The following is a 27478-nucleotide window of genomic DNA, read 5'->3' on the forward strand; positions in this document are numbered from 1 at the left end:
GCTTTCTGATATCTATCTATATATATATAGATAGATATCAGAAAGCAAAATATAAATTTTTCTTTATTTTTGAATTTCACACAAGTGTGTCACAGGATATCATTAGCCAGTTGATTGGTGCACTCAGCATTATGTTTCAGAGATATTCTCATAAAGATGCATACAGATCTAGCTCATTCATTTTACCTGCTGTTCAGTTCTATATTATAAATATATTGGAAATTTTAGTTGATTACAAGGTTTTTTTCTAATTGATTAATTTGGCAAACATGTCAATTTACTACTGTTAAAATATTATTGTCCATTTGGGATACACCTTACTTGGTCATAGTATATTATTTTTTATTGCATTATTGGTTGTAATTTGACAATATTTTATAGGATATCGTTTTTGTATCCACGTTTATTGTAGTATACTTAAATTTGAATTTCTCAAACTGTCCTGATCTAATCAAGTTTCAAAGTTGTGCTCACATTAAAAATTAGTATGAAAACTTTGTTTCTGAGAATATTTGTTCACTGAAAAATTCTTAAAGATTCAATAAAACTTGTTTGTAAAGCCATCTGGACTTGACAAAGCCTCTCCCCATCAACTTCAGACCACATAACATACAGGTATTAAGAGTTCCGAAAAAGTGTGGGAAGACAAAAATGTTTAAATAAATGAATGTTTAAAATTTTTCAAATTTGATGAAAGCTATAAATGTAAAGAACCAAGAAGTTCAATAATCTCCAAGCACAGCAACATTTGGAAAGTATACCACAACATATCATATTAAAATTGCCTTAAAATAAAATACAAACATTTTAAAGCAGCCAAAGAAGAAGACATATCATGTAATATAGGAAATAAAGATAAGAATGACAGTATATGTCTCATCAGAAACAATGGAAGCCAAACAACAGCAGGGAAACATCATTAAAGTACTAAAAAACAGAATTGTACAGCCAGTGAATATCTTTGAAAAATAAAGACTTTCTGAGACTCATGCAAGAGCTAAAAGACATTGGCAGGTTTCTATTGCCAGATATGTTAAAGGAAGTTCTTCAGAAGAAAATGATCCTTGTGGAAACATGGATCTACACCAAGGAGTGATAAGCACTGGAAATGGTAAATATGTGGTTAAAAGCAGAAAAAGCATTTTCTGTATATCAGAACATTTACTGTTTAGAGCAAAACCAAAAACTGTATTGTGGGGTTTACAACTTCAACATAACATATGTAGAGGTAAAATGTATGACAATAGCACAAACATTTGTGGGAGTGGCCGGGCATGGTGGCTTACACCTGTAATTCCAGCACTTTGAGAGGCTGAGGCAGGTGGATCATGAGGTCAAGAGATTGAGACCATCCTGGCCAACATCTACTAAACCCAATCTCTACTAAAGGTACAAAAATTAGCTGGGCATTGTGGCTTGCAACTGTAGTCCCAGCTACTCAGGAGGCTGAGGCAGGAGAATTGCTTTAACCAGGAGGCAGAGATTGTAGTGAGCCAAGATCACACCACTACACTCCAGCCTGGTGACAGAGTGAAACTCTATCTAAAGAAAAAAATGTGTGGAAAATATAAACCTATTTCAGTGTTCTGATACCATATGTAGAGTGCTGTTACTTGGAAGTAGACTATGATAAGTTGAAAATATACACTACAAATCTGAAAGCAAGAACAAATAATTTTAGGTAATAAGCCAATAGAGATGTACAGAGATAAAGAAAATAGTCAAATAATCCAAAATAAGGCAACGCTTGAACTTTCCTTTTTGGCTCTGTAAGAGTGTCATTATTCTTTATCTAAAAACCAGGTTTTTAAAAACAAGTATAACAGGAAGTAAAAAGTTAAGAACCAGTCTTCACCCACATACATACTATTTGTCTCCTTGCTGATCCCCATGTGTTGAGATGGCATGTGTCCCACTGACTATATAGGAGGCACAGGTGCTAACCCAAAATTGGCAGGCTGCACACTCCTGAATTGCAGGAAACCTATTCTCTGTGACAGCAGGGTCCTGATGTCATCCTGTGCCTTTTAATACCTTAGTGCAGACAGTATGTTCCTTTAGTGTGGGGACAAAAAAGAGAAGCCAAGCAGTGGAAAATATTAACTAACTGAGAAAAATCACAGGTTCATGGTAGATAATGAGTTCTTAGTTAAGATTAAGAATTACAAACAAAGGCAAGAACTCCGTTGTCAAAACCAGGTTTTTGATATGAAGAAAAAGATAAACAGTTTTCTATTTCATATTGATTACAAAATTAAAGTCAGGTATATTCCTGATTATGAAAGGGAAAATCATATAGCCAATGAAAGAAAACATATGGGAATATCTTTGTGACTTTTAGAAGGAAAATATAGGAGAATATATTTGTGACTTTAAGATGGGGAAATATTTTTTAAACATTACGTATAGTCCAATTTAAAGACAAAAATGAGTTGATTCACTGTATCGAAATTAAGCATTTCTGGTAAAAGACAAAGTTAATGAATAGTGGACAAACTGAACAAAATAATTGCTAGATGTAAAGCTGAAAACCAATTGATAAGCAGAAAAAATAAACCAAAGTTTTGAATCCAAAATTAAAAGGAAGGAAGACTGCATAGCTAGCAAATATGTGGAGATAAATACAAATGGAAAGAACACTGCATGTCAAATTTCAAAACTGGAAATTTGAAAACACAAAGTGTTGGCAATAAAGAGTGTAAACAGGTACATTTATGTTGTCTGGAGAAGTGTTTGTTCGTGTTATGTGAATATGTGAAGCCTGTGATTCAGAGTACTATATGCCTTGGTTTATCCAGACTCTGGTTCATGATGTTGTCATAGCATAATTATTAATAATACCCTCTTCCATTCTCAAAATTAGTTCAGTGTAGATGATAAATTATACAATTGCCCTATCGATGAGTCAGTAATTTTACATCTAATTTTCACAGAGAAACTTTCATATGGGCCCACTAAAGGACATTTACCAGTAAACTTAACAATTCTGTTTGTGTGAGTTGGAAAGTTGGGTATCTACTTCTAGAGGAATGACTGAATAAGACTTGGGGGATGCAAGGCATGAAATACTGTAAAGCACTTAGAAATAATAGAGTACATTGTGGAGAAAAAATTAATTTATAACTCTGAAGAAAAACTCTATATTTCCAGGGCATTTGAGTGTTTGCATTTGACTCTGGGCCAAGATAAGGGAAGTTGAATTTATGATGTGCTGAGAACCTTCAGGGTAATTTTTTTTTTCCTGATGATTGCAACTAGCCCACTAGGGTTTGACAAACCTGGCTTGTTTATTTGGCCAAAAAGACAAAGGAAGACTTCCCAGGCAACTTATATTTTGCCATGATTTGAATGTGTCCTCTAAAAATGTTGAAATCCTAAACCTCAAGGTAATGGTATTAGAAGGTGAAGCCTTGGAAAGGTGATTAGATCGTGAGTGCTCTATGCTTAGGAATATCATCAGCGCCCTTATAAAAGAGACCACAAAGAGCTAGCTAACCCCTTTCACCATGTAAGGATGCAGCTAGAAGCTGACATCTATGAGACATCAACTCTGCTGGTGTCTTGATCTTGAAATTCTTAGCCTCCTGAAGCATGAGAAATACATTCTTATTGTTTATATGCTACTTCATTTATGCTGTTTTGTTGCAGCAGCCCAAAGGAACTACAACATGCTTTGAGCTATCCCAGGAATGGTGCCTTGTACATGGCATATCTTTGGAACCTCTAATGTTTGCCTGTACTCTTTTTCTTTTGCTGTGCTGTATCATTTTTAAATTTAAATAAAAGCCTTATATGAGTATGCTCTTTGGAGTCTGGTAAGTCCTTTCAAATGGCCAAACTGGGAAATACGTACATTTATCAATGTGGATAGATACTATTCAGTAAAACAAGAAACTGAACAAAATAACACTTGTGACACTTTATGCATCCTAATATCCTTTATATAAAATAATTAAATAATAGTCATACACAAAACAGTGTATTTTGCAAGTAGATATATGGATAGGTAGATAGATGGATAGATAGATAGACAGATATAGATATACGGATATATATATATATATATATATATATATATATATATATATATATAAAATAAAAATATATAAAATTATAATAAATGTCTATGAGTATGTGAGAGAATCAAATGGGAATGAGTAATAAGAACTTGATAGGGACTAAAGACCATAGTGTGCTGAGTAGTGCAACTCTCAGTATCCAAGGCTCCAAAATAATTTCTATAGCTTACAGGTCAAGATCTTGTCCACAGAATTTATAAGTTTTATGGCTCCTGTACAGCTAGTCACCTTAGTCCAATTTCTATGGGACATGTTTGCTGCGTTGCTAATTTGCTGATAACTGAGTATTTGAGCAGTCAGTCACAAATGTGTGTGTGTGATAAAATTAACTTGGCACTCAAACTACTAGTCACCTTTAAGGTAAATCATTTAGGCTCTAGCTTTGATAGATTTAGAGATAAACCTGGGACATTTAGACATATATTTGTAATTGACAAAAATGATTTGGGACAAAATTGAAAACTAAATTTTTTTTTGTTTTAGGTTTTATCCAAAAATGCTTCCTTTTTAGGGTGATTTCTATAGCTTAACAAAATACATAACACTTATGAAATGTGCCAGATGGTCTTTCAAGGAAACTTAAGATCTTCTTCTCTTTGACATAATTCTTTGGAGAATCAATCCAAAATTATTTTAGTTGTTAAAGGGAAATAAAGAGATATGATCTTCTAGGCAGTCTGACTTTTAGTGTGATAAATCACTTTAGTCTCTCTCTCTCTCTCTTTTAATTTTCAAGGTTGCTAATTACTTTCTTGTTAAAATAGTCCATTGTTATGGCTAGAATTAAGAAGACGCCCCAAATCTCCACTAAGTATCTACTCAATTGACAAGTACATTCTGAAAGGTTAAGACCTAACTCAGGGAGTTATCATATAATGACATGTGAGAAGGAATGTTTTCTCAAATCATTAATGCTCACCTTTGCTGTCCTTGACACATGGAAAACACTCAAGACATAGTAGATGAAAGAATGCATGCATTAAAATAAACAAATGCTTAGATTAAATAAGAGAAACACTATTTTACCAGAGTACTTAAAATATTTGAAGGGTTATTATGCTAAAAGAGGGTGAATTTCTTCTTTATTTATTTTTAATTTGGAGCATCTGGCAGTCAGAGTTCAGATCAATAAATGGGAACTCAAGAAAAGCAGAGCTTAGTTCAGTATGAGGAACTGTACTTGAAAATGGAATGGAAATCTGAGAAGTGAGTGTGCTGCCAGCTGTGGAAGGAGTTTAAGTGGAACTCTTGAGGCCACTCAAGAAAGATGCAATACAGTGGCTAGAACACTGGATGAAAGGTAGAACTAGGTGTCCTGTGATCAACAATATCATTCTACTCTGTGTTCAATAATAACTTGTAAGTCAATGAATCCAGAGAACATAATAGAATAAGTAAATGGTCAGCAGTCCCTTTTATATTATCTGCTGCTCATAAATATTCTTTGTTTTGCAACTACAAAATTTTGGGCTATGCTGGTTAATTACTACCCAAGACTATTTATTTATGAGAAAGACAGGGTCCTTGTCTGGACTTACACATTCTGAAATATTAACAATATATGTGACTTGCCTCTTCATTCATTCATTCAAGTTTTTTAAGTGCCCATTTTGTTTTAAACATTGGTGACTTAGTGTTGATAAGAAAACACAAAGTTTCTACTCTTAAAAAACTGAATTCTGGTGAGAAAATATAGGTCACCAACACATCAAAGAATAAGGAAATAGAAAATGTCCAGTGTGTGCTAGTGAGAAGAATGGACTATAGGGAGACAAAAGTAAAACAGAGACCCAGTTAAAAAGCTACTGTCGTTTTCCAGCTAAAACAATTCTGGAAGAATTCTCATTTCTAACACTATGGTAAGCAAAGCAACCACAAAATACACCCCTTTTGGTTAATGTAAGCAAGAACATAAAGTATTGAGAAACAAACAAATAAATAAGTAGGTAAACACAATACAGAAAGCCCTGTCAGAGAAAATGATAACAATTTATAAAAGATATTAAAGAAATCACCAATAAGTTAGAGTTGGAGTATAACACTTTTTCAGTGGAAAGGCTGAATATATTAAAGATGCAATTTCTCCAAAAAATAGTAGATAAGTTCAATGTAATTGTTTAAAGATTAGAGTTTTTAAAGAAAATTGAAAACTAATTTTAAAATGTATACGAAAGAATAAAGGGACAATATTAGCCAATACTCTATACAAATATCAGATGAAGAAATTTGCTAGATGAAATATTAAATACATATTATAAAGCTATTGTTACATAATTCAGACAATGTGGTATTTAGAATAGGCAAATAGCCAATAGCAGAAATAGTTTTAAAGTAGACCCACACATGTATTGAATCTCAGTTTCTTATACTGCTGGTCACCAGGAAAGAGTAAATACTATTTAAGGTGCTGAGATCTGGAAAAATAAATGAAAGTATATCTCTACATGTGTCATTTTCAAAACTTGTTTTAAGAGGTTCTAAATATTTAAACATGAAAGATAAACTTTAAAGGCTTTAGAAGAAAGTGTAAGAAAATTGTGCTTCAAGGATTGATGTTTATCCTAAGGAATAATAAAAAAGTCCAAACTCAAAAGGAAAATGTTAATAAATTTACTTAAAATAAATATTTTATTAACTGAATATGCCATAAGAAGAATAAAAAGACAAAACCTGAAATGGAATAAGATATTTATAAAAGTGGACTAAACAAATGACCATAGTGTTAAGAATACAGAATTTCTTCATAATTACAAAAGAATAAAAAAAAATACTTAAATTAGCAAACATACGTTTCAGAGGAGAGAGAACATAAATAGCCATTAAATAAAAGAAAAGATGCTCAGTTACATTAGTAACCAGGAAAGCAAAAATTTTTAATAACAAAGAGATGCCTCCTTACACTCTACAGATGGACAAAAATTAAAAGTCAGAAATAATAATGAGTATTGGTGAATGACTGGAGAAACTGTAATGTTCATCCATTGCTAATGGGAGTGTAAAAATCTCAACTTTCTTATTCTACTCTAGAGATGTACTTTGTAGGACCTCTAGTGCATTATTTACAATATATTATTACCAGATTGTTTGTAGTAGCATTGTTTTTAATCCAGAAGGACAACAATGAAACATCAAAAAACCACAACCACCACCACCTTGGAAGCCATCCAAATATTTACCCATATTAGAATATATCATAAAATATTAAGACAATTACCTACTGTACAGCAGTAAAAATCAATGAACTACAAATAGACACATCAACATAGGTGAATCTCACAATGAAGATGTAGAGAGACAGAAGTAAATTGCAGAAAAATATGTGCCATACTACTTTATTTAAGAAAAGTTCAAAGACAATGAAAACTAAAAAATGTATTATCAAAGAGATGTGTGTGTGTGTGTGTGTGTGTATGAAAGAATACTTTTAAAAAGTAAGAAAATGAAGAACATGTGAACCTTTGCAGGAAATGGAGGCAATTTAATCAGCATTTAAGGGGCCTCAAAAGTATTGATATTGTTTTATTTCTGATGTTGGATATTTATTGAAAACATTCCTTAAACTTTACATATACATTTCATGTTTCTTTCATAAAATATTTTATAGATATTTTAACTAGTGAAAATAAATCCTAGTTTGAATAGGATTTTAGCAATGGAGATGGAGAGAATAAACAGATTCTACACAATTTTGTTGTCATTACTGATAAGATTTTATAATGCATTGCATGTACAAAATAAATGAAAACTTGATATTACAAATGAATCTCAGGATTTTGTTTTGAAAAAGCAGAGTACATGTTGTTGCTAATTCTTCAAATAAGAAATATGTTTACCAATGAAATAAGAGTTCTAATCAAGACTTGCCATTTTTAATATGTATAATAGACACATCCAAGAACATGTTAAGCTGACAAATATATGAGTTTCCAGATAAGAAGATATACCAAGGCTGGTGATACAAATTTAGGCATAAATGGCATATAGATGGCATCCATTTTAAACCAGGGTACTGGATATGTCCGCTTTAGGAAAGACTGTGGATTGAAAGGGAAGAGGGTGTATGGTCAAGACATAATTCTTCAAGTATTGAAGTTTGAACCAATGAGTTATTTCCATTTTAATCATCATTGGAACAATTATCTTATTTTTTATCATAATGTTCCCAATATAGTGTTTGGTTTGTAATAATTTACTTCAAATTCAGTTTTAAAATAGGCAGAGTATATTTACATTTAATAAGTAGGCAAATACATTTTTGTGGTTTGTTTTTGCTTCACTTCAGTTCTTTCTTCTTTCACTAAATTGCCTAAGGCATGGAAAAATGTATCTTAAAATTTTATTTTATTGATCTCTTCACTTCTCTTACGTAAAGTCTACTAGAATAAGTCCTAGATTCTACATAAGTATTAAAGAAGTTATTCATAGCTACACTTTTATATCCTCTTACAAATAACCATTTAGAAAAATTATTATGTCATTCTTTCTGGCTTTTTCTTTAGAAACACAATTAAGCTTTATTTGTGAGAATTGCTGAGAAATAGATCACAGAAACCAGCAAAAACAAAATGTTGAATATTGGTTTGATGGATATTTTATTCATCATGATTTGTTCAAATATAATTCTTTAAAAAGTGCAAAGTCACAAATATATATGAATTTGTATTTCTTTTGATATTTAATGTCCTGAGTTTATTCTCCTTCTTCAAGTGCAAAGCAATAACATTGTCAGATACATTGTTGTAAAGGCAAAGGCATTCTTTTTGGTGAGAATCCTTACCGTTTCTTCATTTTTTAAAGCTGACCTATTTTCATTTTCCCCTAGTAAACTTTTATTTCCTTAGAGTTTATTTAATTTACCAGGTAGTTTTTCCTAATCTATTCAAATACATCGTTGTCTTCCCAATTGACTTTGATAGCTAACATTGTAGTACAGTTCTTAATGTTTTTACCAAACTATTAAAAAAATGAAAGTTTCCAGTTCTCATTATCTTGCTTTTTCTGATGGATATGTTATTCTTTACACTAGAAATATATTGTAGAATAATAGGATTTGTATCTTAAATGTCCTCAGAAACATTTTGTCTCTGTACATTAGAAAACAAACTGGTGATGCTAATATCTGGAAGATTAATAAAATAATATTCCATTAAAATGGTAGATTCATCTCATGCATTTATTTTCTTGCCTTTCAAGAACCTTACCAAAATAAGTGTTAAGGAATAACATGTCTTTAAATACTCAAGAAGAATGAGAAACAGAGAGGAATATCAGCAGCTGAAAGATTTCAATAATTTCAGTAGGAATCAGAAAGCAAATAAAAGAATAATAACTGACTTGACTTCAAGAGTAGTAACTGACTTCAGATGTCACCTAAATACCAAGAGAGAGGGAGAGTGACAAGAAACTAGTCAATATAGCTGTGGTGTCCTGGAAAAGCTCAGTATTTGAAGGCACTGAGTGTTGTGCAAATTTAAAGTTGTTGAAAACGGAAGGTTGGTTGAAAGAATGCATATAGATCTGGTGTTTTCTAGTCTCCCTTCCCCACCTTTAAAAATGTACAGGGAAAAAATCTTGAATGCCTATTTTCAAGAGAAATTAAAGCACGGTGCCTCTGAACATGAGCACTTATGAAGAACAATGAAGAAATAAAATGCAGGTCAAAGCTAAATACAAGAAGAGAGCAAGGATCTGAAAAGGAAATGGTGGGACTCTTTGATCCCAAAACTCTAGCCACAGGGTAATATCTTTAGATAAAAAGATTAAGGAGTCTTCTTTTCAGAAACAGAATTGTTGGGGGTAGGGGCAAGGAAAAGCAAGATCCTAAATACTGACATCTCTCAATGAAAAGACTAACTCAGTGATTAATTACTATAAATGAAATATATCTAACAAATTCCATCTTATGAATAAAGAGCTTCAATTAGCTTTGTTTGATCTTTGTTTAATTATGAATGCATAATTCACAATAGTGAAAAATTTGGTTAAGACTCTAATATGAAAGAAAGATCAAAACAAGCAGACTGCAAGAAGGTTCATAAGAGAAACAGTATATTGAATATCTGAACTATAAAAGAAGATTTATCTCTGAAACAAATGCAGAATTATATGAAGCCAGAGCAGCCAGGGAGCAAGAAAAAGCTCATGGGAATATAACCAAAACTAAAATTCCAATAGAAAGTTTGAAAAACACAGTTGAGGAAACCTCCCAGAATGTAGAAAAAAAAATGAAAGGGAAAAAAGTTGTAATGAGGAAAAATTAAAACAATTAGGATCAATTCTGAAGGTCCAACATCTCATTCATATGCATCTCAGATATAGAACACAGAGAAAACTAGTTTAAAATTATTTTTAAAAACAAGAATAAAATAACTAAGTCACGATTGCAGGTGCTCGCTGAATACCTAAGACAGTAACATTATAAAGACACTCTTTCGGTGTGCATCACCTTGAAATTTTAGAACGCTAGGGATAAAGAATAAATACTAGAGACTACAAAGTTGACGTGGAGGCAGATAAAATAAAAATGAACAACAAAAGAAATATTTCAAAATTCTTAACCAAAGCACTGGCTATTAAGAGACTATAAAATCTAAGGCAATATGATTGTCAACAGGGGATTCTGCAACCAACTATATTATTAGTTGAGTGTGAGGTTAGAATGAGGAAAAAGTTGATATCATATAAATAAAGACTCCAAAGTGGATTTTCATGTGTTCTTTCAGATGTTATTGTAGGATTTGCTCCAAAGAAGCAAGAGAGAAAACCCAGAAAGATAACTCAGGAAACAATAATGCAGCCAACAAAGAGCTATAGGGCATCTACAGAATGATCACTCTTTGCTGAGACTACACAACAATTAATCCAATTGGAAAATGGGTAGAGAGTTCCAGTGGGAGAGTTTACAAGGTAAGAGGAGAGGGAAGAACCTGAGAGATTATCAGATAATTTTGAGTTTTTAAAAATTACATTAAAAGGCTTTTGATAGGTTGGATAAACGATGAAAAAATAGGATCAGTTACATAGAAAACCATGCACATTAATAAAGAAAAGAAAATGATTAACTCCAAGAACAATACAAAGCTGTATAAGAAATGATACTAGAGAATTTAGATAAAAAATGAGTACCTATCCAATCATAATAATACAAAAACAGACTGAATTTTCTAATATTCTTAGTTTATGAGGTTGGGTAAAATGGATGCACATGTGTGTGTGTGGTGGTAAGGGAGTGAATGTGAGGATCCTAATCTAATCTCATTACCATAACACAAAGGCAAAAAATAACAATAACATTGATTAATGAAGTCACAGCAACATAAGAAAATTATACCAGAACCATGTCTAGGTTTGTGTATTTGTGAGTATTGTGTCTCTGAGGAGTCAATCTGGGGAAAGACAAGGGCTGGGGAAGTGTTTCTTTACTAGACTTTTTGTATTATTTAGTGGTTTTATGCTTTGTGAGCATATTTCTCTGATAAAAATTTTGCATATTCATAAAATAATGAAGAGAGCCATCAGTGAACTAATAATCAAGGCTTTCTTATTACGGTCTGTTTGTTTATCTGATATATAAAATTTACAAAAGCATTCCAATTTGTAAAACAAGGTCAACAGTATTTGCAGCTGCGCATTTCGTGTGTATATTTGAGAACTAAATAATTACTCTCAGAAACAAGTCAACTGCCCAGGGGAAACAACACTGCAAATATAGAACAATGTTATAACGTGAGTATTTTAAATTTTAATTTTACTAGGAGTTTACATTTCTATATATCAAACAGTATAATATATTGACAATAATTTAAATTATTTACTTTATACTTATGAAGTCAATGCCAAGTATATATGTTGTTCTCAGCAGTTCCATTTTCAAATGAAAGAAATCAGATGACTTTGTCAGTTTTATCACACACAGCAAAATGCTAAATAAATTATTTTAATGGCCCTAACTATTTTAGGTGCAAAGTCAAAAAGCATGTGGATGTTTGTCTCCTTGGATGAAGGAAGGCTACAATGTATAACCATAAAGCAATATAAATTAATTCGACAGCCACATGAAAGCGCTCAGGTAATTCCCAGATTACCAGCAAGGCTGTCTATCAAGTGAACTTGCATTCCTTAACATTTTGTAAAGATATCTTAATAATCACTATTAATATTTCCCCCTTCATGTCCCAGCCCAAAATAGTCTTCCTATATTTCCTTTAATCTTGACATCAAGTTATAAAGTAGCATTTGGTGTAGAAAATGCAAATACGAAAGCATTTTTAGGTAGAGTATCAGCTCCTAATGAAAGGTTCTGAAAATCTGGGCTATTTCTGAATCCCATGGGTATGTTATCCACCGAGAAACTGACTGCCCTGAGTCACAGCTCACTTCAGACCACTTGCCCAGTCATTTCATTATGTATAGTAAATAATAGGCCAGTGACATAGTCTGAACAATGCAGCTTGTGTAACTATCCTTTCTGGTATGTTTAAGAGGTAGAAGAACAAAGCCCTCTCTAACAACAGACTATCTGGGGATATAAATATTTGTTAATATCTACTGCAAAACATGTAGGAGGGGAAAAGAAATGACATTCTCTTATTATGTACATATTAAACTTTAGAATCCTACATAGTTCTTTCATTGATCCACTGTCAAATCGGTCAGTGAACTTAACTTGACATAAAATTCAAAAATTGGCTGGTATTAATATTCATCTAATGAAGCACTAGCCTGAATAAGACAGGGAGTTTTAAACATCTTAAGGTGTAAAATATGTATTAATTTCCATTAGATACAGTTACACATTTATATTATAAGAAGATCCTAGTCTGTATAATATTTGACCCATTGATTTTCCTTTTAAATATAATGAAATGAATGAGTTACTAAAAGTTAAGGAAATAAAAAGTTATACATAAGTAACTTGAGTTTGTATGTATGTGAAACCTGCTTTTGCAGGAAGGAGAACTAGTATATATATATATTTGTCAGGAAAGTGAGTTTCATTTCCAAAACGCAAAATTTCCATCCTTTTCTTCCGGGTGCTAAATATGAATGGTATAAAATTAAAATTTAGGATTCCATGGTTTCTCAAGTTTTCTTGGTATCAAATCTGTTCAAAGGCTTTGTTTCTGATGTATCCAAAAGGAACATGAAACTTTGTTTCCCTACTGTCTAAAGTCTTCACCACTATTAGTTTCAAACCAACTTTTTGCTGTATTTCTGATTTATGTGATACAGTATCTTTGTGCTAGTAACTGACATAGAATTTAAAAAACAATTGGCTGGGCATGGTGGCATGGGCCTGTACTCTTTGCTACTCAGGAGACTGATCACTTGAGCCCAGGAGTTCAAGGATGAGGTGAGCTATGTTTGTACCACAGCACTCCAGCCTGGGAGACAGAATGAGACCCTGTCTCTTATAAAAATGAATCAATTAATTAAATTAAAACCAAAACAATCTAATTACTTTATTGGCTATATTTTATACAGTGACAATATTTGATTTGATTACAATAGCAAATTTTTAGAGATAAAGGTAATTTTCCTTCCAAAAATTATTTGTTATATAGGTAACCTATTGCTTTTAAATGATCTTGTTTTTGAACCCCAACATTCAAAAGAACAAAGAGACTCTAAAATAATCTTTAGAAAATGGCCATGAAGTATGAAGTGAGAGCAGTTATGATCCTATTTCTTTTACAAAGAAGAAAAGGGGCACTCTGGAAGGCTAATTACAGTTTCTTTCAAGAGCCTTAAAATTAAAAAAAAATCTGATTACTAACTATATATTAATATACTTGGCTTCTTCAGGAAATTCATATCCAAAGCTCAATCTTACTTTCATTATGCCATTTGCTTTCTTCCCAAGAAAATGTCTGGGAAGAAAATCATTGCAAGACCCTATTATTCTAGCTCTGTAAGTTCTGTGTTTGATTTTTTAACAAACCGAAGAAAACAGAGATCATCATATTTTATGTAAAGGACTGTGCTAATGGGTAACGTGCAGCTGCCAGGCAGGCTACAGTCTCAGGGATGGGGACAGTGTGAATATTGTTTGGTTCAGTACAAATTTTATGCTAAAAACCAACTACTGCTAATATTCACTGAGATAAAATAACAGCAGGTTTTTAGAACTGGAAGGGACTCAAGTAACCATCTGGGCTAATGGTTTGCAAATCTTTTCACTAGTAGATATTTTTTATTATTTTAATTGCAGGCCCTAAATTTTAAAAGATTTTAAATCAGTAAACAAGCCACAATTATACAGTTATTTTGTAATATTGAAAATCTAAATGGAATTTTAGTTTAGTTTGAAGAACTCCATTACTACCTGTGGGGATTCAAGTTAGGAATGAATAAATAAGTCTTTCTTCATTCCACAGATGACAGAAGTGTGTCAGGATGAGGGTTGTCCAAGGTTACACAGCTAATCAGAGACAGCGCTGGATATACACAAAATTATAAGGAGGAAAACAATTTGTTAAAGCACTATCTTGGGCCCCTCATTAGCATCTCTTCCTCAGCAGCCCCCTTTAACGTTTCTGTTCCCCATTGTCCTTTCAAACCTCTATTCTTCTAGCTCTGCTTCTCATGCTGTGCAAGATTTTAATTAATAGCAAGATATTGATAATGTTCAATCAATTTCTCAACCTTACCTCACTTTTGATATTTAGACCTACATATCCTATATCCTATTGAACACTATACACTCACAGGCCTTTAGGCTTTTGCTTGCCCTGTGTGTTTATCAGTAATACCATCCTTTATCTTTTCAATGCTTCTTCTAATGATAGTTCAAATCTCATCTTCTCTATGAGACATCTGATTTCCATACTTTCACTATATCCAAGTAGAAATATCGTGCTATTCCCTGTGCTCACATTGCAAGTGAGAACATTTATTCTGTTTTCTGATTGTTTGCTCATGTGTATCTCTTCAGCTAGACCAAAAGACTCCTAAAGGTAGGAAAAGTGTCTGCTTCTTCTCAGTGACTTCAGTGCCCTACATACACTGGCTCTGACATGTGCCTGTCAAATAAGGCTTTATATGTGGTGCATAATTACTATCTGCTCAAAATACTAGAAAGCATCCATTAGCCACATTTACTCATACTTAGAGGAACTATAAAATATACTTAGCTACATTTGTGCAATTTTTATTTACATGAAAGTACTTCAGTTAAAATATAGAGCAAAAGGATAAACTTCAAAAAATCTTGTTTCGCTAATGAATTAACCTATGAAATTCGTTATTCAGATAGAAGAAAAATGTGGCCTTTTTCTAAAAATGTATGGACCATAAAGACGTTATAAAAATAACCAAGTGCATACCATGTAGAGGTATGTGCTAGGCCTAGTGAATTGTGTATATTATCAGGGACTAGCAATTTTAAACATGATCCTCTCTCGTTTTATTTTTAAAGATCCTGACAATTGAGTATATAGAGAGGAAAAAAATGCTCTTTCAGTGTATTCGACAAAGATATATTTCTGATGCAATCTACAAGGTGCTGCAGAGAATAATAGGAGAAAGATACAATTTTTTACATCATCAGTGTTTTTAATGCACATATTTCATATTTATAATCAGCCATTCCTATGTTCTGGCTGCTTAGAAATAAGGTGGTACGAAATAAGAAATATAGAGGGAGGGTAGGGTAGTGGTTCTGAGTTTGGGATTTATAGTTATGGGTTTGAATCGTGACTCTGCTACTTGCACCTATATGACCTCAGCAAGTTAATTAACGTCCCTAAACCCCTAGTTTCTCATTAGAAAGGAACATATGATAGAATCTATTTCTTTTCTTCTTAAATAGAGATAAGGTTTCACTATATTTCCTAGGAATCCAGCCTATAGAACCTATTTCATAAAGTCATTTCAAGGATTGAAAAGAGTAATTCATATATTTTGTACCACACCTAGTTTAATAGTAATAATAAATAAAATTAACTATTATTGGGCTGGGTGCACTGGTTCATGCCTCTAATCCAAGTGCTTTGGGAGGCTGAGATGAGAGCATTGCTTGAGCTCAGGAGTTCGAGATGTGCCTGGGCAACATAGTGAAACTCTGTCTCTACAAAAGAAAAAAAAATTAAATTTAAATTTTAAAAAAGTAACTATTGTCATTACTATAATTATTGAATGGCTGTTGTTAAAATTTTGGTCATAGATGTTTAGGAATCGAAGAGAACTTAGTGACAATTTTTTTAAATGCCTTTATTCTTGCTCTTTTGTTTATGTAGTAATAGTAAAACTGTCATAACTTCCAGGTATTCAGATTTGCAGTCCGTTGCTCCTTATACTCTTCATTAAAAGGACATTTAAACTTCATTTTTAAAATAATTGATTTTCCATAAGCAAACCAATTATTTTACTTCCAGAATTATTTTCTTTGTGATCATTTATTGGAATGAATAACAGATGCAGAAAATTAACAATCATGATATCTGGGCAAATGTGTAAAAATTGTTATAAATTCTTAATTTTGAATCATATTTTTCAGCTTTATTTTCTCCATAATAACTACCTCCCAGAACATACTATCCCTTAGCAGACAACTAGAACAAATCCTATGTAAGGTAAATTGCTCCCAGAGATAGCCACTCATACTTCCTCATTTGTGGAAGTTTGTTTTAATGAGTGCTCCTGCAGAACAGCACCTATGACCTGCAATCAACTTCCAGCTGCAGACACCTCTGCTGTCAGAATTCCGTCCTAATTCTAAAAAGCCCTCTACTATATTTGAAATTTCTTTACTTTTAATTCTTTCATAAAATGCAAAATTAGATTTCAAAGCATTTTTATCCAATATGTATTAGCTACCTAAATAGACTGAGATTGTTTTAATATCATTTTTGATCAACTTATTTTGAAAGTCCTCAAATTTATTTTTGTCAGGCAGTAATATTAAATATACGTGCTGAATTAATCAGGAAGACTAACATCTATCTGATAAGCCCCTATTACATACACTTCAAAGTTTCTATTTAGATTACTGCATCTTTAGCAAAGCAATGCATAATTCAGATCCCAAGAGAAAAACGGTTGAAATAAAATCTAGGATATATTATATATACACATATACATTCTGGTGTGTAACTCAAACTGCATATTTTCACATTCAAGTTTTTATTCAAAATTTTATAATGATTTTTATGTAGCTTTAATTTAATTAATTAATTAAGTTGAAAAGGAGTTTTTCTCTGTCACCCAGGCTGGAGTGCAGTAGCACAATCTTGGCTCACTGTAATCTCTGCTTCCCAGGCTCAAGCAATCCTCTCACTTCAGCCTCCAAGTAGCTGGGACTACAGGTGTGCCCCACCACGCTTGGCTAACTTTTTGTATTTTTTGTAGAGACAGAGTCTCCCTATGTTGCCCAAACTGGTCTCATACTCCTGAGCTCAAGCAATCAGGCCACCTTGGCATCCCAGAGTGTTGGAATTACAGGCATAATTACAGTTTTAAGGCTTGCATAGCATTACATAATATGAATTGCCATAATTAGCTTTTCTCATTTTGTGGGACATTTACATTGCCCCCAATATTTTATTATAAATAATGTTTTAATAAATGTATTTATATAAATATATTTTTTCTATATTTCAATTTTGTTCAAATAGCTTCATGGAAATATCAAAGACATTTTAAGTATGTAATTATTTTTATCAAACATAGTAGGATAGGTGTCCCCTTACTTAGCTCATCGACAAGGTATGGGAATATTTCTCATGTGCTTTTTGTTTGCATATTTTTATTATTAAGAAAGTTAACTATTCTGTAATTCATTCACTAGTGTTTGTAAATTAATGAATAATTTATGATTCATGAATTGTGCCCGTTAATATTTTTTCTTTAACCGATTTCTGTCTTAATTATTTTGTGTTTTTTAAAACTGTGTTTTAGTAATTTGCCCTGCTGGCCGAGTGCAGTGGCTCACTCCTGCAATCCCAGCACTTTGGTTTGGAGATCTAGGCCATACTGGCTAACACGGTGAAACCCCATCTCTACTAAAAATACAAAAAATTAGCTAGGGGTTGTGGTACGTGCCTGTAGTCTCAGCTACTAGGGAGGCTGAGGAAGAAGAATCACTTGAACCCAGGAGGCAGAGGTTGCAGTGAGCCGAGATCACTGCCACTGCACTCCAGCCTGGGCGACAAAGAGAGACTCCGTCTCAAACAAACAAAATAATAATTTGCTCTGTTTAGCTACTTATTAATCTTTCTTAAAATTATCTTACCAAATATTATTCATTTATTTGAATTTTAAAATTGATTTTTAAATTTCCTAAAGGTATTCTATTGAGATTTTTATTAAAATTAAATTAATCATATTTTTAAAAATCTCATAACTAAGTTTTTTCCAATCTTCTCTTTAGGCAGTCTGATTAGTCACTCCATTAAGCCTAGCAAAATATGGTAGATCTCATTTATTTCTTGGTAAGATAATTATTTTTCTTTTTTTTTTTTTTTGAGATGGAGTCTCGCCCTGTAGCTCAGGCTGAAGTGCTGTGGTGTGATCTCAGCTCACTGCAACCTCCACCTCCCAGGTCCTGACTCAAGCAATTCTCCTGCCTCAGTTTCCCAAGTAGCTCGGATTACAGGAACACACCCAGCTGATTTTTGTATTTGTAGTAGAGACGGGGTTTCACCATGTTGGCCAGGCTGGTCTCGAACTCCTGACCTCGTGATCCACTCGCCACGTCCTCCTAAAGTGCTGGGATTACAGGCATGAGACACTACACCCAATCAATGATTCTTAACTACCATATTTCATATTTGTTTCTGCAAATAGTATCATAATTTCTTTACATTTTTAATTGGTTATTATCTGTGTACAGATTTTAACTTGCTTGTTTCCAGACAGTTTATTTGACTTTACAGTGTACTTCTTTTTTTCTCCAATTAATTTTCTTAGGTTCTCCATATATGGGTGGTTTCTTTCCAAAGTCCATGGACAAAATTTACAAATACCAGTTTCACAATGGTATGAAGGATAGCAAATTTAAGTAGCGTATAATTCATTTTAAGAGGGAATATTATCTACAATTATATTTTTACCAAAGCATAACTTTCCTCATTTCTCCAGTAACAACTTAGCCCACTGAAATCTGAAGTTCATACCTAACATTACTCAAACTGCTTTTAGTCTCACATTTATTTTACTCAGATGCTAATCAGTGTGAAAGAAGGAGGACAAAAATAATTTGCTATGTCACCAATGATGTCTCAATTAACAACTTAATTGCTTCATTCACAGCAATTAATTGCTGACTTCCAACAAACACTCTCTAGGCTAAGTCATACTATTATTACAGAATTTGACAATGCAGCTTTCTTCATCTTCATATTGGGTATTTTTGGTTAACTCACCCATCTTTCCATAGTCTTCTAGTATATCTCTCATCTTCAGGCTGCTATGATGATTATCTTCTACCCATTGCTTAAATACTGATATTTCTAGAAGGGTTGTTTTGTTTCTCAGTATTACTCTCTTTTCTTCTTTTCTTATATTTTCCCCTTGGGCAAGTCAAACTATTTCATAGCCTCAAAATATGACCTGTACATGGTTGATTTCCAAGTTTATATATTGACTATCACCTCCTTTCAGAACCGCATTTCAAATATTTACTTGTCATTTCTACCTGGATGACTAAAATGATAATCCAAAGTCAGATTCATTATATTTTCTTCAAAATCATCCTTTCTGTTGAAATTCATTAGTTCAGAAAATGGCATAATGATGATGATAAAAATAATGTATAATAATAGTGACATTATAGTAATAACAAAAAGCTAGAAACATTTATTCAACGAATTATACTCCAGAACCATTTTAAGAGCTTTACATGTGCTAACTCATTGTCACAACAATACTATAAAATAAACGTAAGTATTATATATTTCATATGTAAGAATATTTAGGTGCAAAATTTGAGGAAATTGCCCAAGGTCATATTGATAAATAAAAGGTAGAAAAACCAGCTTTATAGTCCCCACATAAAGTTTTTTTCCTCTTAAAAATAAAAAAAGAAAGAAAGACACACATCCACAATTCTATTCTTCCAACCACAATTCTATACTTCCAAGCCGAAAGCTAAAAACGTCAGAGTTATCCTTGAGTCATTCTTTCCTCTTTTATCCCTAAATAATTTACCAAGACCTGTCAATCTGGTCTTTTGCATAGTTAATGCCCTTCTCATCGCCTCTCTACTCTTTGCTTTCTCAAGCAACCACCAACTCTTATTTAAAGTGTAGCAAAGACTTCCTACTTCCAATATTTTATACTTTCATGATGCCTTCCATACAATCAGGTGTGATTCCATCATTCTTATGTTTAAAGCATTTCTGTTTTCTGTTTAAAAATCTTCCTGTGCCATGCAGAATTAAATTCAAACTTCTCGGCAAAGTACTCAAGGTCTTTTATATTCTAAAGTTGTGTTACGTTTCTGAACATTCCTCACTTGCCCCTCAGCCCTACCTCAAACATATATTCCCTGTTGTAATGATTACTTATTATTACCTAAACATGAGTATGTGCGTATACAACATATTTTATATATTCATAGCACAGTGAATATATATATCCATAGCCAAATATATATATAATATATATATATGTGTGTGTGTGTGTGTGTGTGTGTATGTGTGTGTGTGTGTGTGTATATGTATACTTATATATCCATAGGAATATATAGATAGGAATTCCTCAATGGAGAGATCATGCCTTACTCATCTGTATTTTTTAAACTTAACAATATACAGTACTCTGCACATGACAGCTATTCAATATGTTTTGGCTCAACACGTGAATGAATGAAGAAATAAACTAATATAAAGCTTTCAGGTAACCATATTTTATGATCCATGATGTTCATTTTAAAAAATTCAGCCTCTCCCCCAACTGAAAGAAATTGAGTGTGCAAGATCCAAGAATAAAGTAAGATTCTGGAAGAGTTATACCACACACCATTTCTCTGAATATTCAGGGAGGAGAATGAGGAAAATCTTTATTATGTCTATTCTGCAAGTAATGCCATTCTCAAGTAGTTCTGGAAATAAAGTATATCTACTTACATTTGTATAGTTATACAAAGATTTTTACGCACTTTATCAGCTTACTAATTACTGGGGCCTTGCTTTCCATTTGAGGAAGCTGGCCTATGGTCCTATTGCTTTAAGAAGATAAATGGATTACAAAATCACCATCATGGTTGGAATGTGAAAGAACATGCTAAATTAGGAGAACAGTGGCCTCTTTTTTTTTTACAGTAATTTATGAGTGGTGACAGAAATAAATGTCTTTGGATGACAATAGGGCTGTCAGTATCAAATGATAATATCACACTTGTGGTTAAATAAGCGACATCTGTCAGGGAGTAAGATGTGTAGAGCAATCAGTATACTTGTTAGAATCATAATGCTCATATTAAAATAATTCTGGCTATCATTTTCCTTAGTTCTAGCTTTTTATTTAAATTTCTATCCTATTGATATATTAAATATCCATTTTAATGTGAACCATACTAAATCACTTTAAAGAAATAGATGAGGGTGTGAACAATTCTAAATAGAAAGAAAAAAGAAACTAAAACTGAGCCCAACCAATTTCTTAACTATTTCCTTACAATAAGGTAGTTATTGGGATAAACACAATAACCACTCAAAAATCAAGATTATATAACTCTAAACAATGCAATGGTGACCTGAGTCATTTAGCTGCACAAATACACAGCAGGTGAAATGACAGCATCTAAATCACACATTACCTGGGAAAATAAAAATAAAATATTTATACGAGAGCAGTTGCTTGATAAATGTATCCTACTTTTCTTCAGTGTTTAGTTTTGAATAATGGCCAGACTTGTCAATGGCTTTGCCTTGACAAATTTATCTCACAGTCAGCAGCCTTATCTTGAGACAACAATCTATTCCTTTATGTTATCTTGCAGATCGTAACTGTTTAATATTCTCATTGAAAATTTCCTATCAATTTTGTTATTTGTGTCATAGGATGCCAAACTTTCTAATAAAGTATATTGGCATATGGCTTGCAACTAAAATTTCAAAATAATAGGTATATAGTAGTTTTGTGGCTGTTGTTTACATATATATCCCAAAGGGAGAAATGTTATGAAAAGCAAAGCAAATGCTAACAATTTTTTAAATTCAGATTTCTTTAGATTGCATATAAACTCCTGAGAAAGTTCATAGACTTGCAGCTTAAAGAGATACAACAATATTTTACTTATTAACATACCAGTCACATCCCATCATATTAGATGGAGTAGCCACATGGCCAGTTACTTAGAGAACTGAGGAAGTTGCCAGGAATTTGTAACCATTGGCAATCTTCTCACTAAACATATTTTTTTCCAAGTGTTGTTGCTCCTGTGGCTACAGGAGGCTTCTCACAGCATACAAACAAAGGAAAAATTCAAAGGCAAATTCTTTAAGGGAGCATTGTTTGTATGGCTAGTTCATTTCGAAACATTCATACTGAACAGCTAGACAAGAATTTGTACTAGTTAGACCTTGACTTCCCCTCCATGAACATTCAGTTTAATTTACTCATCTAAGGCTCAGAGCATTTTTATAATTTGCCCAAATCTACCTAGACAGGAAAAGAGGAAAGACAACCATATATACTGGTAACTCTTCCAGAAACATCTAATCTAGTGTTCTTTCTACTAACCATTGTTCTTAAAATTCACATGAAATATTTACTAAAAATACATATTTCTTGGTCCCTACCCCAAATGTGGAGTGAAACCAAGGGAATTTTCATTTTTCCTGTCTAGAGTATGGTGATGTAGCAACCTAAAAACATGTTTTGAGACATAATTTTCTATGCTACAATATTTCTTCATAAATATAAAATAATTGTTCATTGCTTTGGTTAACATGGTAGCTTTCTCAACAGATTTCTTAGACATTCAGTTCCAGCATAGCTAATGCAGACTGAGGTGGGGAGAAAATTAAATGGTGTGTGTGTGTGTGTGTGTGTGTGTGTGTATGTGTGTGTGTGTGTGTGTGTGTGTGTGAGTGTATTAAGGTGCAAGATAAAAGTAAAGAATGGATTGGATAGAGCCTACTTACAAATAAGCCAAGAGTAGAAGACACATCAAACTGATTCAAGATCCACCCACTTTTCTATATTAGGGCTACTTTTATGTTTGTATTTCTTTCAGTGTAGATCAGTATGTGTGCTGGGAGCCAAAGAAAAGTTATTTCAAAGTAGAGGTTTGGTGCCAACTTCTCCCATAGGGAATGAGAAGACTCTAAGAGCTTCTTGCCCTAATGATGGCATCATCCCCCTCACTTTTTTCTTTGCTGTCCTTACTATGCACCTGCAAGTCAGTCACATTCTGTTGTACATTGCCAGTGCGGTGTGATTAATGCTCAAAGGAAACACATCATTTCCCACATGATCCAGTACTATACTCTCTATGCCCCTCATTCAGTGGTCCTTCTCAGCAGGGAGTCCCAGGCTGGGTCTCAGTACTTAACTCATAGGTAGCTAGTTTCTGATGAAGATAAGAGACCAGTGGTTGAATACCATGGTAATAACATGCCATTTAATGTCCTCACTGGATCCAGTAACTTTATCCATCCATGACCCTGCAATGCTTCATTGCCTTTATTTGTCTCACAAAATAGAGAAGCATAAGTTATTAAAATTCTATATTTTATATTCCATGATACAGTTTGAATATCTGTCTGTGCCCAAATCTCATGTTGAAATGTAATCCCCGATGTTGGATGTGGGACCTAGTGGGAGGTGTCTGGATCATGGAGCAGATCCCCCGGAATGGCTTGAGCTATTCCCTTGGTAATAACTGAGCTTTTACTCTGAGTTCACACTAGATGTGATTGTTGTAAAGTGTGCCCCCTATACTCTCTCTGTTGTCCCTGCTTTTGCCATGTCATGTGATTGTTCCCTCATTGCCTTCTGCCATGATTGTAAGCTTCTTGAGGCCTCCCCAGAAGTTGAGCAAATGTTGGCACCATACAACTGTAAAGCCTACAGAACTATGAGCCAATTAAATCTATTTTATTTATGAATTACCCAGCCTCTGGTATTTCTTCTTAGCAAGGGAAAATGGTCTAATACACCCTAAATAAATAGTCAGCTAGCTTGTGTATTTCTCATTTTCCATAAATCCACAGATTCTGTGTTGATTTGTTATAAACAATCTTAAACCAGGAAATTCCTGCTAAGAGCATTTCATAAATAAGATATCTTTTTCTTGTAATACTATTAGCTCATTTACTAGGAGGTCCAGTATCTTTTCATAAGTAAATTATACCAAATTCCCTGCTTCACATCATTCCAGCAACACCCCCATTTCTGTTTCCTCAGAAAGCTAGTGAATGGATTAGAGGCCAGCTACTTTAACTCTTTTTCTCTCCAGTATTAAAAGAGGTCGTTTAAATGAAGGCACTTTAAACAGCATCATATGCTATGCAAACTGTGAAATAGTTAAAGATAAAATATTGAGTTAAGCCACCCCATGGGAATGATAAATATCAAATTGACTTCCAAAGTATGGCTCAAATAAGATAAAATAATATGTAATTGCACTTCTGTTTTCTGTAACTCCATAATGGGATTGGTACACTTTTTCTTTTTAGCCTCCTCAGGAAAGAAGTACTCTGGGAGAATGCCTCTACATAAAACAGGAGAGACTAAGAGCTTTCTGAGTCTGCTGATGATTATTGTGATTGGGTAATTCCACTGGAGAGAAAGGGATTACAATAAAAATAATGTTAACAATGAAAAGTAGCTAGACACCACTAGAATGAAGAACAGGAATACAAGGCTTAGATGGGCAACCACATGAAGCTGAGAGGAAAAGGATCTTCGAATCACAGTGGAGATCAGTTTAACAAAATAAAATCAGAAAAAATATATAAAAAGCATTAAAAATTCCATGAGACTTTGCATAACTGTAAGGTATTAAGAAGAAGTTTTACCAATCCCACTGGAAACAAGAAGAAAAAAAAGAAGCTGTGTGATGATTTTTGGGGAAAGGCAAATATAAAATGAAAACCAATATGAAGAATGAAAGTGTTTGTAAAATTATACCCATGAGAAACTATGAATGCTAAAAATAAATTAAAAAGTAGACTCAATGACTTCTAAAATAATAATATGTGGTATGATTATTAGAATTTACACAAATTCAGAGAGAAGAGAGCCTAAGAAGTATCTTGAGAGGTTTAAAGAATAAGGTGTGATAAAGTCATTCTTAACAGGAGACGTAGTTAAATACTAGAATGATAATATTATACTATCTGCTTCAATGAAAACATTTTAAGTGGATTAATATTCATGCGCCATAATAGGAAAATCCTAAGATGAGACGGAAATAAACTACAAGTTCTGTCCTACTCTTAAATTTCGTAAGAAAATCCCATGGCATTACTAGTAAACTTCACTTTTAATGCTCATTAAACATAGAATATATTTTAATATGTATTAACAAGCTTTTTATTTGGCAATTTATAATATTTGCATTGTCAAAATAAAATAGCAACACATTTACTTTTTTAAACTCCCTGTTTCAATGTTATAAGTCTTTTTAAAATAAATGAATTCCATTCTTTAAATGCTGTAAATATTCAGCTAAAAATGTCTCTGTAAAGGTTAAGCATGCTAGCTGGGCGCTGTGGCTCATGCCTGTAATCCCAGCACCTTGGGAGGTCCAGGCAGGCAGGTTACTAAAGGTCAGGAGTTTGAGACTATTCTGGCCAACATAGTGAAAACCTGTCTCTACAAAAAAATACAAAAATATTATCTGGGTGTGGTGGTAGGCACCTGTAAACCCAGCTACTGTGGAGGCTGAAGCAGGAGAATAGCTTGAGCCTGGCAGGCGGTGGTTGCAGTGAGCTCAGATAGCACAATTGTACTCCAGCCTGGGCGACAGAGCAAGATGAGACTTCACCTCAAAAAGAAAAAAAAAAAAAAAAGAGATAAAAGAAAAAGAAAAAAGGTATGCTTAACATTACAGATAAACTTTAATGTGAATAAAATATAAAAACTTACTTAAATGGTTACATCATTATTTCAAAAAATATACCATGTCAATGATGTTAGAAGCACTTAACAATTCAAATAATTGTTCTGTATTTAATGGTTCTAAATGTTTTATGTAGTATAATTAAGTTTAATTTAGTACGTAAATGTTATTACTGAAATATTCTTTGGTACTTGAAATGAATTTAAGTAGGTATTCACATTCTGTGGAATATTCTGGGATTAGACAGTTACTGAATTAAAGAGTTTATTTCCAAAGGATGGCTTCCCATAAGTGAATTTGCATCTGTTCAATTTGACACTAAACAGAAAGGTGTAATTCAGAGCAGGATCATTCCTTGTGTTCAGACAATTAGGTGAGAGCAAGATAAAATTTTGTGAGATATAGTTTTCATAAAATGAGATCTATTAATGAAGAAATTAGGCTATTGTTCTATCCAAATAATAGACACAATGTGTTTTATGTATTCTCTTTTTTAGTATTAAATCACAGTCAACCTGTGATTATAGATCTATGAGACTATAAAATTAGCACTGAAATACCACTCAGAAAATTCACCTTGATAAGCCTATTCTAACCATGCTTCCATGACATGGAATATTTTGGCAACTCCAATTTAGGAACTGTGTTCAGAGACCGGATATGACTCATGAAAGAAAAACAGCCTCATTGCTTTATATTCGCACTTTGCAAAGAAAAAGGGATAACATTTATCTGTACAGAGTAGATATTATGGGGCAAGCTGAGAAATCATTCCACAAACTAAATTCAAAACAAGCACTAAAAATTAGTCATCTTCCAAGGTAACACCAGTTAGAAATGAGCCTCAGAGTGAGAAATGATGTAATGAAATGGATTGTTGGTCAAGATGATTTTTTAAATCCCCTCCAACCTTAAGATTCTGTTATTATTTTTCCTGATTCAGGATTCTGTCAAACTGCACCATACGTATCAGTTATCCCTTCTCTTTAGATGCTTATGTACAAGTAACTATCATCCTTCTGCCACATACACATAGTCCAGAGTAAAATCAATGCTCCAAAGTAAAACATTAACCTTCTGGTATGTGTGCATGGAGATATGCACACGAGTGGTTAAACTAACATTATTCTCTGACAGACCTCACATGGAGTCATCACAGATCAAGGTGGAGAAGTGAGTCTAAAGAAAACTGGCACAAAAAAACAACTGGGATATTTAGGGAAGGGTTGCATGCACATGATCTTATGTATTAAATACATAACATTGTATACTCTATTTCGCAGAAAATACACCCTCTTTTAGTGTGTTATCCACTCTTGGGGATTTTTCCATTTTAGATCGAATCTCCACTATCCTCTATACAGATTTGTTTTTATAGCAACGTTCT

At 33.1% G+C, this 27478-nt stretch overlaps 1 protein-coding gene and 1 long non-coding RNA gene across 3 annotated transcripts in view; one reads left to right on the forward strand and one right to left on the reverse strand.

Annotated features, from left to right (window-relative positions):
- FUT9 (fucosyltransferase 9) overlaps nt 1-27478 on the reverse strand; it is a 182648-nt gene that overhangs the window by 113347 nt on the left and 41823 nt on the right. The window lies entirely within an intron of this gene.
- On the forward strand, nt 20747-26009 carry LOC116549569. Its single transcript, XR_004267939.1, has 3 exons — nt 20747-23651; nt 25133-25139; nt 25999-26009. It is a non-coding gene; the product is annotated as an uncharacterized LOC116549569 (long non-coding RNA).

The sequence above is a fragment of the Sapajus apella genome, unplaced genomic scaffold (assembly GCF_009761245.1).
Source record: "Sapajus apella isolate SASKATOON/1434 unplaced genomic scaffold, GSC_monkey_1.0 scaffold6, whole genome shotgun sequence".
Lineage (NCBI taxonomy): Eukaryota > Metazoa > Chordata > Mammalia > Primates > Cebidae > Sapajus > Sapajus apella.